General features: G+C 41.9%; 1 protein-coding gene across 9 annotated transcripts in view; it reads left to right on the top strand.

Annotated features, from left to right (window-relative positions):
- The first annotated feature begins 1552 nt into the window (after window positions 1-1552).
- Window positions 1553-14299, top strand: part of LZTS3 (leucine zipper tumor suppressor family member 3) — a 46678-nt gene continuing 33931 nt past the window's right edge. For 2 of the 9 annotated variants that reach the window (XM_042467060.1, XM_042467054.1), the window contains exons 1-2: window positions 4160-4336; window positions 4965-5103. The gene's annotated coding sequence lies outside the window, so the exon portion shown is untranslated. Of the gene's footprint in view, window positions 1663-4159; window positions 4337-4964; window positions 5104-8876; window positions 8913-12180; window positions 12595-14299 lie in introns of those variants that run through there. The other 7 variants (XM_042467061.1, XM_042467056.1, XM_042467055.1 and 4 more) reach the window with 6 other exon arrangements.

Raw genomic sequence — 14299 nt, 5'->3', positions numbered from 1 at the left:
ATAATAATAATAATAATAATAATAATAATAATAATAATAATAATAATAATAATAATAATGTATTTATTTATATTCCCTTTTGGGAACCAAGGCGGGTAACAACAGAGGTTAATACAATACATATGACATGTTCCAAGAAGTGTCATTTTTTCTAATTGTGATCCTAACTGTTGTGATTTCGTTCTGAAGTTTTGTCATTTTGTTTGGACTTGCTTGCAAAGTGTGGTGTAGTGGTATGAATGCTGCTTGAGGACTCTGAGACACTTAGGTTCAAATTCTTACTCAGCCATGGAAACCCACTAGATGACTTTGAGCAAGAAGTCTCACACTCAGCCTCAGAGGAAGGCAGTGGAAAACCTCTCTGGAATAATCAAGTTTGCAGGAAAACTCCTAGGACAGGGTTGCCATGAATCAAAATCAGCTGAGATAACAAAAGTGCACCATTGTATCAGTGAAACAACACTTTTGCACTTTAGGTCTGTAAATCTGAGAGCCAGTGTGGTGTTCTGAGTATTGACTATGACTCTCGAGATCAGGATTTGATTGCCCACTTGGCCATGGAAACCATTGGGTGACCTTGGGGAAATCACACACTCTCAGCCTCCAAAAACCCTGTGATAGTTCACCTTAGGCTTGAAAACGACTTGAAGGCACACAACTACAACTACATCTAGGCAAGAAAAAATGAAATGCACAGATAGGTGACTCCTGCTTTGATAACTGTACATGTGAGAAGGATCAAGTGGTCTTAGATCACAAGCTAAACATGAATCAACAGTGCAATGCAGTGGCAAAAAAAAAAAGCCAATGTGATTCTAGGCTGCATCAATAGGCGCATAGTATCCAGATTAAGGGAAGTAATAGTGCCACTCCATTCAGCTTTGACCAACTGGAACATTTTCTAGAAAAGCATGACCAAAATGGTGAAAGGTCTGGAAACCACCATGCCCTTTGAAGAACAGAAAGCTGGGTATATTTAGCCTGGAGAAGAGGAAATTGAAAGGTAACATGAGAGCTATATTAAATTACCTGAAGGAGAATCACATAGAAGATGGAGCAAGCTTGTCCTCAGCTGCTCCCGAGACTAGAATATGAACTGGTGGATTCAAATTAGAAGGAAAGAGATTCTACTTGAACATTAGGAAGAATTCTTGACAATAAGAGCTATTTGACAGTGAAATAGACATCCTTGGTGGACTCTCTCCATCTTTGAACAGAAGCTGGATGGCCATCTCTCCGGAGATGGTATATTCACGGTATATTCCTGCATAACAGAATGTGGTTGGCCCTTGGGATGTCTTCCAACTCTTATGGTTCTATTATTCTTTGACTTGAAGTCGAGGAAGAGGGATGATGGAAGGAATGCTGTACGTGGATTTGTATGGTCACCACTATGTGAAATAAAAGTATGAAGAACACCCTCTAATTAACTACCAGAACCCTTCATTCATGGTTTCAGGCTACTTTCGAAGCCTCATGCTTCAGAATTTGGCTTGATTCCCACCAATGAATAACTAGCATCCTCTCCCCCATTCCTTTTGCCACTGACATTCTGGGAGGCTAAGTGAAGCCTATATCACTGCCCTTGAAATTCTTCCTGCCAAGTTAATAACAAATCTGTAATGCGTTTGCAGTGCAAGAGGGCCACTGGAGTTGTTCTGGGTAAGTCTTTTGAGTTTCTAAAAGTGAGTATGGCTTGTATATTAACTACTTTCCATTGCAAAAATGTTAGACTCAGAGATAGGAACTTTTCTTTTCAATCTGCTGTCCGTGTTGCTAATATAACCCATACTCTTTATTATCTTTCTACCTTCTCCAGTTCTCTGTAACACATCCCAACAGATGAAATCCTCCATTGCCATGCAGGCTTGTCAGTCATGGAGATCTCTTGTTTGGTCTGAACTTGGAGACGTTTATATTTCCAACCATAGTTTCCAGGATCTCTCAGCTAGCAAGGTTAGAGACTTGCTGGTTGGAGGATTCTGGAACTCATAGTCCCTAAAAATAACCTTATTAAATGTTCTGGTGATAAGTGCTTTGCATAGATAGAACTGAGAACTGAAATGATGTGGAGCAAGGTTGGGATTGTGTCCAGATGTAGGCAGCCGAGATAGTCAAAACCAGAAACCAGAACATAAACCCGTGGATTCAAATGACAGGCAAAGAGATTCCACCTAAACATTAGGAAGACCTACTTTACTACAGTTGAGTCTCCCTTATCCAGAATTCCAAAATCTGAAACACTCCAAAATGTAAAATGGTCCATGTGGGTGGCTGAGGTAGTGACGCCTTTGATTTCTGATGGTTCAATACACAAAATTATTTAAAATATTGTGTATAAAATTACCTTCAAGCTATGAGTATAAGGTGTTTGTTGTTGTGTGCCTTCAAGTCATTTCCGACTTCTGCTAACCCCAAGGCAAACTGAACCTGCCACAAGGCTTTCTTGGCACGTTTCTTATAAACGCATTTCATGTTTAAACTTGGGTCCCATCTCCAAGATACCTCATTATGTATATGCAAATATTCCAAAATCCAAATCACTTCTGCTCCCAAATGTTTCAGATAAGGAAGATTCAACCTGTATAAGAACTGTTAAACAGGGAATGGACTGCTTTGGAGGGTGGTGGACTCTTCCTTTTTGGAGGTCTTTAAACAGGGATGAGCATCTTTCAGGAGTGCTGTAGTTGTGCATTCCTGTATGGCATGGGGTTAGACTACATGGCCCTAGCAGCCCCTTCCAGCTGTAGGATTCTATGAATCATGCAGGCCGCCAGATGTTGTTGGATTGCAGGTTCCAGATGTCCTAGACAAACCAGCCAATGGTGAAGCATTCTTGGAACTGTAGTCCAACAACATCTGGGAGGTTGCATGGTTTTCCATCCTTGGTACAGAGCTGTCGCAGACAAAGAGCTGTAGACTAAGAGTGGCAGAGGGCTGGGTAATTCAGCAGTGACTCTCCTTTATTTAAGAAGAGTAGCAGTTCAGTGATTCCTCATTACTTACTGCCCAGGTCTCCCACTACAAGGACTATTTCTCTTGTTTTTCATGCAGAAGGAACTGTGAGTGCCACTAGATTCAGGTCCTTAAACCTAGTGCCTGGGCAGAGACGTCTTGCTCTCAAAGTGGAGCAGCAAATGGCAGCTTCTTTCTCCTCCAGCTCTGAAACAATCCAGTAAGAGTGTCTAAGACACCAGAGCAGCCAAAATATTTTGCTCCATGAGTCAGAAAATCCCACGCATGCCTCTTGATATCCTTGGCCGCAAAACAATTCAGAACAACAAACTGAATATTTAATCATCTACTTCCCTTTCATTAGGGTTGCCAGGTGTCGCTTATTATAAGGAAAGTCCCTTATTTGAGGGCCAGAAAGGTTGTCTCTTAAAGGGCTGGCAGGTGTCCCTTATTATAAAGGTTGTCCTCTAGTTGAGGGTTGGAAAGCTTTTCCTTTTAGATAGACTGAACAAGGTGCCCTACAAAAATAATATATTGGGGGGTGTGGACCCTTCATAAAGACAGAATTGTGTACATCATGTCATTTATGAATGTGCTGTGTGCCTATCGTGGAGTTTTCTTGGTAAGATTTGTTCAGAGCCTATGATTTGCCTAAGGTCACTCAGTGTTTTTCATAGCCAAGCTGAGATTTGAACCCTGAACACCAAAGTCATAGGAGTTTATCACATGGAGGCAAATCCCATTCACAAATGGGATTTTAAAATCCGCTAAACACCCATAAATGCAGGTTGTTTTTCAGAAGTGTTGGTAGAAAGAGAAATAACATGAAAATAACCAAAACAGAAATCCGACAAAAACCACTCCTTTCTACTTTCGGAATTTCCCAAAAGTAAAACAGAGCAGGTTTTGTTGACTTTACGTTCGAGTTATTTTGGCTTTATTTCTCTTTCATGCAAACATTGTCTGAAAAATAACCTGTGTTTGTGGGGTTTTTTCTACTTTCTGTTCGTATTAACCCCGAACGTCATGTGAAAAACAACCCGCAAAAGTGGATTGTTTTCACTTTAAATCTTTCATCCTGTGTAATAAACTTCCTAGTCCAACACTCAAACTACTACACCGCAGTGGCTCTTATGAATGTGGACAATATGTTGATTTTACCAAAAAAAAATATATATAGCTGGGTTTATTGTGTGTCTTTGAGTCATTTCCAGCTTAGCATGACCCGAAGGAGGATCTAGGAGAAGCTGTCACTGGGTTTTCTGGGGCTGAGAGTGTGTGACTCACCCATTGTCACCTAGTAGGTTTCCATGGCTGAAGACAAACCAGAACTGAAGACAAACACTCAGACAACTACATCATGCAGGCTCTACATAGCAAGGTTAATTGAAATCAATACTTTAATTTGGTATTTAGTTAGAACACCAGATCACTAGCAGCTACATCCTACTATCCACCATGCATGTCATGAATTCCAGTGTCTCTTGTTGCTTACCTTTCATGGTACCCACAGTCTGTTGCCTGAGGAAGTTCCTTCACTCTGGCTGATAGTAGAAACACCCCTTATCTGCTGTCTGTTAAGCCAGGATCCTCAAAGCCACAGCGTGTGACCTAGTGGGATTAATAACTATGGATCTGGTGCAATAGCATCCAAATTCCACAAAGCAGTGATGCCAACCAAAATGCACAAAAGACTTATTGCAAGCTTTCAAAACACTGCTTCATCAGGCAGCAGTGAGGAAGCCGATGGGACTTTGGAAGCTTGCAACATGTGCATTTTCATTGGCCCAAAAAGGTTACCTGTGTTTTGTGGAATTTGGATGTTCTTGTACTTTGCCGTAGCACCAACATAGCTACTCCTGCATATGTTTTATGGATTTTGTGTGTGGACTTACCTTCTCCAGATAGAGAAGGGAATAAGGAGGTGCATGGATGGTACTTCCACTTGGCATAAAGTTTGAAGCCTTCAAGATACTGAGAGTCTGACCTTAATTTCATTTCCTTCCAAGGGATTCAAATCACAAGAAGGGAAACTCCAAGTAAATACCGCATTGGGAAAAGCATCCAACTTCACCAGTATCCAGCTGTTCAACAGTGGAGCCACCTGCCTTGGAAGGAGGCAGATTCTTCTTCATGGAGTGCAGAGGGGTAAACAGAGGATGGATGACCATCTCTCAGGAGCGCTTTTGCTGTCACTTCGTGTACTGGCAGGGAGTTGACTCAGTTTGACTCAGTAATTCCCAAACTTTGGTCCTCCAGATGTTTTGGACTTCAGCTCCCAGAATTTTCACACTTTGGCTAAGCTGGCTGGGAGTTCTGGAAGTTGAAGTCTAAAACATCTGGAGAACCAAGGTTTGGGAGTCACTGCTTTGGATGACCCTTGAAGTTCCTTCCAACTAGGGCTTGCCTGCTCAAAATTGTCCTAAGCCCTTAGGTTTGGCCTCTGGTGATGTCTTAAAGCATTATATATTAAGTGCCAGGATTTTTAGACATACACACCACAAGAGACTGGTCTCCAGAAGCCAGGATGGGGAGTAGGAGTAAGGAGTAATGGAGTAAGAGGTTTTTACAGGAGTAGGAGTAGGAATAAGGAGTTACAAAATATTTTTTGTTATCCCTGTTACTGTACTGTACATGCAAACACAATTTTTTATTTTTATTAAGGAGCATAGTAGGAGTAGGAGTAACATTAAGAAAAAATATCTTACTCCAGAGTAGGACAAGGAGTAACTTCAAAATCACCACTGCAGATTATGACTCTGGAGACCAGGGTTCGAATCCCTGTTTGGTCATGGAAATTCACTAGCTGATCTTGGGCATGTCATACAGTCTCAGGAGAAGGCTGTAGAAGGCAATCCCTCTCTGAACAAATCTTGCTGAGACAAGCCCATGTTAGGGTCTCCTTAGGGTCACCCTAAGTTGGAAATGACTTCAAGGTACACAACAACAAATAAGATTGGACTTCCTGATCAGATCACTGAGGATGAGGACAAGTGAAGGCAATACAAAGGAACCAACAAGTTCATACCAGATGCACTGAAAAACTGAATTAATAAAATAGGAGGCTTTTTTTTCACTGCTGAAAAGATTTAAAACAAAAGATAGTTTCAGCACACCCTTTTTTGAAATGGGTTCCTCCTTCAAGATGACAAAGGGACCTTGTAGCACCTTTGAAACTAACTGTGCAAAAGAAGTTGTAGCATAAGCTTTCGTAGGCTTGGTCCAGCACCTAAGAATATCCCAGAAAAATAGCGTAATTATGCAAAATGATTTCACACGACATCACACAAAACCTGCCTTTAAGGTGGTCACAAAGAAGCATTAACACTCATTTTTCTACTTTTGGGATTTCAGCGACAATGCATTTCTGATATCACTTTATTTGCACAATTGCGTCTGATAATCATTTTCACAATTACTCGCCATTTTCGCTTTATTTGTGGGATGCTTTAAATGCAATTTAATCTCTCTTTAATGCCGAAATTAGCTCCAGTGTGATAAACTCCTATGAAAGCTTATGCTACAATTTCTTTCTTGCAGCTAGTCTCAAAGGTGCTACAAGATCCCTTTGCATACTGATATTTGAGGCTAGCACAGCGATGTCTCTGAATTCTACCCACGTAATAGACAAAGGTGCGGTACAGAGCAACAGGAAGAGGCGGCCGGGAGCTGCTTCTCGTTGCTGCATAGCAGCGCCAAAGCAATCAAATTGCGCGGCGCTGATACGCAAAAAAGGTCCACTAAAAAGCGGCTCCTTTTTGTGCCTCCACAAATAGCTTGCGGCGGCGGGAGTGCATTGCTGCTGCACAGCTCCATATGCCGCGCAGCAGTGACATCATCACTGCACGCGCTGTCTCTTCAACACCGCACACGAGGACACCCTCATCACGTTCGAGGGCTGTGGGCAGGGTGCCCCTCACACATGACGAGGGCATCCTTCGGTGCCAGTATGTACTGGGCCAAGGTTAGCATTATCGGAAATTAAGGCAGATGCTTTAACTGTAAAATGATAGGAAGGCAATTGCATGGTGGCCTGGGCCAATTCCTCCCCAGATTCTTTTGTGAGCTGCACACCCATACCTGCAACCCCAAATGCCTCTATTTTCCTCTGTATTCCCTCTCAAATGGCAACAGTTTTGGGAAGTAGAGGAGTCTGGGGTACTTGTGGGGTGGAGTTATTTATGTGTATTTCCACATGTTTGGGGGCTTTCTGTATGGTCTGGAGGCAAACATTGCCTAGAAATTGTGCCGAAATCGTCTTTAATGGAGGTTGTCAAACTAGTGGGGGGCTTAAGCCCCACACAATGCAAGCACCGCACAGGCCCCACATGCTCAACTCTGGTATGAACACTAAGATGGGAGTAAGTCTCTTTAATTTTCTTCTGACAGAATAGCACTGAAATAAGAGAAATAAAGCAAACCTCACCTCCCCACAAACCAGTACTTAGGTTGCCAAGGTTTAGCAGTACTGATCGGCAAACTTCACATGGTGTGTGTACTCCGTGACACGGCCAGTTGACAGATGGATGGACTTTGGGACAACAAAGTAGTGTCACTGTCTCTCTTTTGTGTGTATACGTTTGCTCTGAGCAGCTTTTGTCTTTTGTCGTGGATTATATAGGCAAATAATGGGGGCATAATGGGGCTGTTGTTTTCCAAAACAGAAATACCCCTACAAACAGTTTATATACGGGGATAAAGGGGGAAGGGGACCTATTTCCCATTTTTGATTTGCTTTCCACTAAATCGGTTGAACAACACTATGACTCCATGCTATACAATTCTGGAATTGTAGTTTTGTGAACGATTTAAGCCCTTCTCTGTGGTGCCACAAACAAACTCCAAACCCAGGATTCCATAAAATGGATCCACGACAGTTAAAGTGGTGTCAAACTGCAATTATTTTTGCAGTGTGGCACCAGTTGAAGAGAGGATGTGTGACTTGCCCAAGGTCACCCAATGGGTTTCTATTGCTGAGTGGGTTTGGACCCTGGCTCCCAGAATCCTTAAACCACTATATCAGGCTGGTTCTCATGTAATGATGTCTTAATAATTACGTGGAGTCTGCACCCTTTTATCGATGAAAATAATAATTGAGGAATGATGAAACAAACTTGAGATCCATCATGGTGCAGTGGTTTGTTTGACTCTGGAGACCAGGTTTGAGTCCCAGCTCAGCCATGAAACCCATTGGGTGATCTTGGGCAAGTCACATACCTCAGCCTCAGGGTGAGGCAATGGCAAACCTCCTCTGAAAAATCTTGCCAAGAAATGCCTTGATAGGTTTGCATTAGGGTCAGGGAAACGACTTAAAGGCACAAAGCAAGAAGAATGAACTCCCTAGTCTTCTGCTAGCATGTTCCCATTTTTGCTCTCCAGTGCTTGCAACAGAAAGAAGTTTCCCCAAATGACCACCTTCTTGCATCCCCACATTTCCATTTGTCACTATGATAATGAATAGGAACCCGCGGTTGCTGCAGCTCAGTCAGAAGAAGCGAACTGTTTGAGTCTTGCTGTTGTGCATCATCGTGGAACAACGCCTGGGGATTTCTCACCATGCCACTTAGTAACATATACATTAATGATTAACCCACCAGACCCAAAATAGGCTCTTATCTCAGAATAAGCGTTTATTTTTCTAATAGTTAGCAGGTTTAGGTGACTGAGGGCCAGTTTTGATAACCCCACAGAAGGAAAAAAAAGAGAGTGTGGGATTAACCAGCTCCTACAAGTTTGGTATACCAAGATGTAGTGCTCTAAGTATTAGACTATGACTCTGGAGACCAGAGTTTTGAGTTCCAGCTCGCCCTGAAACATTTCAGCATTGCATGCTCCCAGCGTCAGGGGAAGGTAATGGCAAACCTCCTCTGAACAAATCTGGCTCCATGATAGAGTTGCCTTCGGGTCGCCATAAGTCGTAAACGAAGGCACACAAGAACAACAACAAGAAGTTTGGGGTAAGGATTACAACAGATGCTTTCAGATCTTTGACCACTTTCAAAAAATACTGTAGATGTGTTAATACTTTCCTTTGTGGGGCTGTTTTGCAAACAAGCACCCTGCAAACAAATATTGTTGTGGGGGTGTCTGCAAGCAAATATTGTCAAATTGCCTATATTTGGCAGGGACAGTCAGAATTAATTGTCTTCACTTGGTTTTTTTCCAGTGTTTTTTAAATGTCCCAGTGTTTCTCTCTCCTTCCACTTCTCCCCTTTGTCCTCAGCTTATTTAAGTTGCTGCAAACCGAGCTCTAAGGTCAAAATCCCTTTGCAATCAATTCAGCAAAGAGGAATGGGAGAGAGGGGACAATATTTTCCCTTCCCAGTAGGCTCAGGCAAAAGCAACTTTTCAGCCTCTCCAGCTTCTGTGTCTTTCTCATTAATAGATCAGGTCTCACTGCTTAAACAGTGCTTGAAATAAATAATAATAACTAAATAAAATAAGTAATAATAATAAGTACTTTATACTCATGTAAGCTGAGAATTTTTAGTCAAAAAATTGATCCCCAAAAACAGGGACTTCATGAGTCTATATTTTGTTGTGGTTGTTGTTTTGTTGTTGTATGACCCTAAAGTGAACCTATCATGGGCTTTCTTGGAAAGATTTGTTCAGAGGTTTGCCATTACCTTCCCCTGAGGCTGAGAGAGTGTGATTTGGCCAAGGTCACCCAGTGGGTTTCATGGCCAAGTGGGGAATCAAACCCTGGATTCAAGAGTCATGGTCCAACACCAAACCTTTATGTCATGCGGGCTTTGTTCCAACCATAGCCCATTACAAATTTATTTTAGAGGACGCAAATTCCTGTTTGTTGCCCCTTTTGCCTCCGTTAAGCATAACTGCATTGGAAGGACAATTTCTTGGACTGGGGCCTGAGAAGAGAGAGAAAGAGAGAAATTGGGTGTACATTGGCCCTTGGTATCCACTGGGGGTTTGGTTCCAGAACCCTTTGGTATCCACAGATACCAAAATCTGTGGATGCTCAAGTCCCATTAAATACAATAGCATAGTGAAATGGTGTCCTTTAATAAATGGCAAAAAACAGTATTGGGTTTTGATATATTATATATATATTATATATATATAATATATTGTAGTTTCACAGCCATGGTGCTTGATCAGTGGATGACAAGGGCCGACTGTTTAAAAATGGTAAAATCAAGGGTTACTTTTTTGCATTTATATATTTTTAAATATTTTCAACCATGGATGGTTGGATCCGTTGATAAAGAATCCATGGATATGGAGGGCCAATATACATCAGTATGTACAGTCAGTTCTCCATATCCACAGATTTTTTTATCCAAAGATTCAACCACCACTACTTGAAAATATCTCCAAAAAAATGAATCCCAAAAAACAAACCTTGATTTTGCCATTTTATATCAGGGACACCATTTTACTACACAACTCGGGGGATGTTCCCACTTAATTTTGAAACGATTTAAAATACAACGTTTTTAATAGATCCGATTCAAAAAAAACCCTGGCTTATCCCGTTCCGAATCGCTTTTATTCTTCGTTTCCATCTGGTTTTTTAAATCAAAGTTTTTACACCTGCAAGCGTTCCACTTGGCATGAAATCGTGTTTAAATAAATCGATTCTTCTCCTCCATACCTTATTTGGAGCTTCAATCAATAGTACGTCAGAATGACGTAACGTTAATCCGGAATATTTGGAAGCGATTTATCTTTTGGCATCGTTTCCATTTCATTGACTGTTTGTGAAGATGATTATTTTGGCGGTTTTCCCCCCCAAATGGACCAATGAAGGCGCTTAAATCGCTCAAACGTCCCTCTCTGCGTCTCCCCATATTAACTGCCATAACTCAGGTGCTAGGGAATCCTGGGAATGGTAGTTTATTATGGCACCAGCACTCTCTGGCAGAGGAGGATAAATGTCTCAACAAACACAACAGTTCCCATAATTCCTTAGTACTGAGCCAGGGAAGGTTAAGGGGTCTCAAACTGTATTATTTTCTACAGTGGGTTTGGAACTACAGATGAGGTTTTATTTCATAAATCAAAAAGTGTTACTTTAAATTACCATATATATATATATATACACACACAAACACACACACACACACTCATATGCATATATATATACATGTGTGCAAACACACACACAGGGTTGGAAATGGGATCAAGGAGGAGAAGGCAGTCAGTTTAAGTGGGATAGAGACACAAGACAGAAAAGGGGAAAAGAGAACGATCCCAAGCGTCAAAAGGCTGCAGACCTAAAGAGAGAGAGAGAGTGAAAGCCAATAAAGCAAGAGACGTCCCAAGACATCCAGGAGAATCCCTTCAGAGAGCACAGAGATCAATGGGGGAGGCTTCTGGCAAAGCGAATTTTGGGAACCCAAGCTCTTTCCAAGGAACTATGGGATAGTTTTGCAGGACAGAATCCCACAGCACAGAGATCAATGAAGGAGGCTGCTGGAAAAGCAGGGAGGAGCACTCTTCCCAGATTCTCATTCCATCCAGGTTGGAGGAGAAGGCAGATTCCGAGAGATGGAAAGGCTCTATTCCCCCCCCCCCCCAATTGATCAGAGCCCTTCCCTGCCTGGGTGAGATAAAGCCCAAGCGGCCAGGGAATGCCTCTTCGAGAGGAGGCTTCCCTTCTGCCTCTCCCCGTTAGAAATGGGCTCTCCCCACACAGAGGGGAGGTGCAATCCACCGGGGGAAGCCTTGTAGTCCTTGCAGATGCAGGCGCTGGAGCAGCCGGGACTTCATGCGCTTAAAGCCTGAAGAGATTAAGCGCCTGTAAACCATTAAAATAAAAAATAAAATAATCCTTATCTCTTATTGAAAGACCACAGCGGACAAAGGGTGAGGGAAGCAAAAATGGCGACAGCCACGACGGATGGGGACAGAAAGGGCAACTCCCCAAGGACAGCCCCCATCGCAGTCAGCTCTCCATCCTTCTAGCCCGATTCAAATGCTATCGTTCTCATCAAATACTCTGGTTCCTAACTCGATCAAGGGAAAAACATAGGTCAGCCTAGTATTTTTTTAACGTGCGTAAATGATAAAAACTCGATTCAAAATTTTATCGCTCTACGATTCGATTTGTAGTGGGAACGATTGCGGGTGCTCGAATCGTTCTAGGTTTAAATCGGTCCTAATAGGAACGCCACTCCCTTGGATTCGATTCAGAATGCAGGTTTCACCTAGTGGGAACATCCCCCTATGTAACAGGACTTGAGCATCCATGGATTTTTGTATCCACAGGGGGTCCTAGACCAAACCTTAGCCAGATACCAAGGGCCCACTGTATGCGATGTATGGAAAGTTTAGCAAGTTAAGACCCCAAGTGTAAAGATATAAATAAAAAAAATTCTAAGTGAGACCATCCATGTCACAGTATGTCTGATTTCTACAAATGGGTGAAAGCTAGATAGTAAAGAAAATTGACAGGAAGAGAAACAGCACATTTGAAATGTGCGCTGGAGAAGAGTTCTACGGATATAGCTAGAAAGCAAGAAAGACAAATGAATGGGTTTTGGAGCAGATCAAGCCAAAATTCTCACTAGAAGCCAAATTGACTAAGCTGAGGTTGTACTTTGCACTGTTGCACATGTCAGGAGACGACATGATTCACTGGGAAAGACAATAATGCTGGAAGAAAGTGCAAGGCAGGTAAGAAAAGGGGAAGATTGCATTACAGATTATGTAATGCAGATTATATTATGCAGAGCCCTGCAAAGGTCTTGCAAACTCAGGGCTGTGTTCAATAATCAAGAAAACACAGCCCTGAGTTTGCCAGATCTTTGCAGGGCTATCGATAACAGGCTTTCTTGGAAGGCTCTCATTCATAGAAGGGCAGCAAATCAAAGTCAACATGATGAGACATAAGGAAGGCAACAGAAAATTTTAGGCAAAACTTTCTGCATTTTTGTCCTTTCTTTGATGCATATTTCTTCAGCAAATGCTAAGTGGTCACTTTACTCACACTCTCTGATACCAAGAGGTTTGATTTCAGAATTTCTGGGATAGGACCGACTCTTTAATTCATCTGATTAATGCCATAATCACAGTTTGTAGAGCTCTTGGAGGGAAAAAAAAAGAAATTATCTGTAAAGAAGGTCTCCTTTTACTATAATCCTGTTGAAACTGGGATTCTTTTCAGTGTTGTTTGAATGGGGAAAGGGGGGAATTAGGCAAACAAATAACTCAGACTCAGCTCCCCGGAAACAGAAAACCAGAGCAGCTTCAATGGTGGAAAAGTTCCTTTTGTCTTCTCTGTTTTAGTTGCACAGAATCTCTTAATACCAGTTTTCAGCTGAGGAAATCAAATACTTTCAGAGCAGCAGCGAGGAGGAGCTGGTTAAATATTGACTGTTGGCTTAGCTAAGTTTTGTAGACTAAATCCTTCCAACGTTCAGCCAAACATAACAAACGCATTCCGGATGGGGGTAGTAATAAAGATGGAAAACTTCTATCTCTCTTGCAGAAATGCCTTGCTTAGAGCTGCCTGGAAATGCCGCTGCGTGAATCTGTTCCGATCAAACTGCAATTGGAAAACAATCTCTCTTAATTCAGGCAAAAATCCATCAGTGATACCTTTATTGGCCAACGTTTAATTCAGGAATTGAATTCTCTTAATTCAGGATTTGAGTGTGAAAGGGAATCCAGATATTTGGTCGTTCCTTTTTTTAACGCTTTTTTAAAAAAAGAAAGCAAAATGCTATGCAAGAAGCAGTGGTTTCTGCTGATAATGCTCCATGTGTGTGTGTATGTGTTCCTTTAAGGCACCTATTGACTTAATGGGTCTCCCATCCAAGTATTAACTGGGGCTGAACCTGCTTAGCTTCCAAGATCAGATGCGATCTGGTGCCTTTAGGGTATTCATGCCCAAGCCATAAGAGAATGTGTTGACTTACGGTGACCCCATTAATTTCATAGTATTTTCTTACAAGGAATACTCCGGTGGTTTTACTATTTTCTTCCTTGTAGCCTTTACAGTGCCTGGTATTTGTTTCTGGTCTCCTATCCTATTAGTAAGCAGGGCTGATCCTACTTAGCTTCCAAGATAAGATGGGATCTGGTACCTTTGGGACATAGTTGAGCATTAAGGGTGGCTCTTCCTGTAGTTAGGAGATAAGTCCATCTTTACTTAGCATTGTTTACAGTCTTATCCTTTATCTTGTCAGTCCTTCCTTCTTTCTCAGTTTATGTATACTTAATGACCCTAAAATCCACAATTCCCATCCTCCTGTTTCTAATGTGTTTCCTTAACTGCTGGCGACAGGTTGCTGGTAAGGATATGGAAATCCCTCAATCTTGATTTTATTCCATTTCTTTGAAACCAGCCAACATTGTCTTGTTAATCTTTGTTTTGTAA

Source organism: Sceloporus undulatus, chromosome 5 (assembly GCF_019175285.1).
Source record: "Sceloporus undulatus isolate JIND9_A2432 ecotype Alabama chromosome 5, SceUnd_v1.1, whole genome shotgun sequence".
Classification (NCBI taxonomy): domain Eukaryota; kingdom Metazoa; phylum Chordata; class Lepidosauria; order Squamata; family Phrynosomatidae; genus Sceloporus; species Sceloporus undulatus.
The sequence above is the reverse complement of the archived record's forward strand: the minus strand, read 5'-3'. Positions and strand labels throughout refer to the sequence as shown.